The following is an 822-nucleotide window of genomic DNA, read 5'->3' on the forward strand; positions in this document are numbered from 1 at the left end:
GAGGGGAGAGGAGAGGGGAGAGGCAGGGGGAAGGGAGGAGGGGAGAGGAGAGGGGGAGAGGAGAGGAGAGGAGAGGGGAGAGGAAAGCGGGAAGGGAAGGAGAGGGAAAGGGAGGGAGAGGCGAGGGGGAAGGGAGTGGGGAGATGAGGGAGGGAGAGGGGTGAGGGAAGAAGGGAGAGGACGGTAGGGGGGTGGACTGAGAGAGGGAGAGTGGAGAGTGGTGTTTGGGGAACTCATCTAGGCACTGGGTCGCCCCATCAGGACAGGGAGGCCAACACGCGGCAAAGGCGTGCGTGCGGCTCGGTCGCGGGCATCGTCCATGCAGCAGCAGGTGCTGGTTTCGTTCCGTCAGGGCAATGCCCAGGTTCCGGGCTCCATCCACCGCAGGGCGTGCAGGAGGCAGCTGGTCGATGTTTCTTTCTCCCTTCCTCTCTCTAAAAATCAACAAACTATGTGAGCCTCGCACCTACTCGCTCCACCTGGTGGATAGGCAGCCTCCCTCCCTCCCTCCCTCCCTCCCCACGGACTCTGCTTTGTCTGGGCCAGAACTGCAGGCCCTAGAGGGACAGAGGGACAGAGGGACAGAGGGACAGAGGGACAGGGCCTGTCCCAGGGCAGGCTGGCCACTCCCGAGGGCTCTGCGAGGCAGGTACCACTGCCCACCCATCTTCCAGGGGAGGCGGCAGGCCAGGTCACATGACCTTCACGAGGCCACAGCCGATGGTGGCCTGAGGTCAGACCGTCCTGCCTGGTGAGAGGGCAGAGCGCGAGCTCCCGCAAACCCCTCCGGCCCCCTCCCCAGCCGCCTCCTCCAGGCAGCGT

At 65.2% G+C, this 822-nt stretch overlaps 1 long non-coding RNA gene across 1 annotated transcript in view; it reads left to right on the forward strand.

The window, feature by feature from the left end:
* Positions 1 to 822, forward strand: part of LOC106724745 — a 14,823-nt gene that overhangs the window by 13,651 nt on the left and 350 nt on the right. Inside the window, exon 3 of the long non-coding RNA XR_001360586.1 lies at positions 149 to 160. This is a non-coding gene — a long non-coding RNA (uncharacterized LOC106724745). The remainder of the gene's footprint in view (positions 1 to 148; positions 161 to 822) is intronic.

Source organism: Myotis brandtii, unplaced genomic scaffold (genome assembly GCF_000412655.1).
Source record: "Myotis brandtii unplaced genomic scaffold, ASM41265v1 scaffold952, whole genome shotgun sequence".
Lineage (NCBI taxonomy): Eukaryota > Metazoa > Chordata > Mammalia > Chiroptera > Vespertilionidae > Myotis > Myotis brandtii.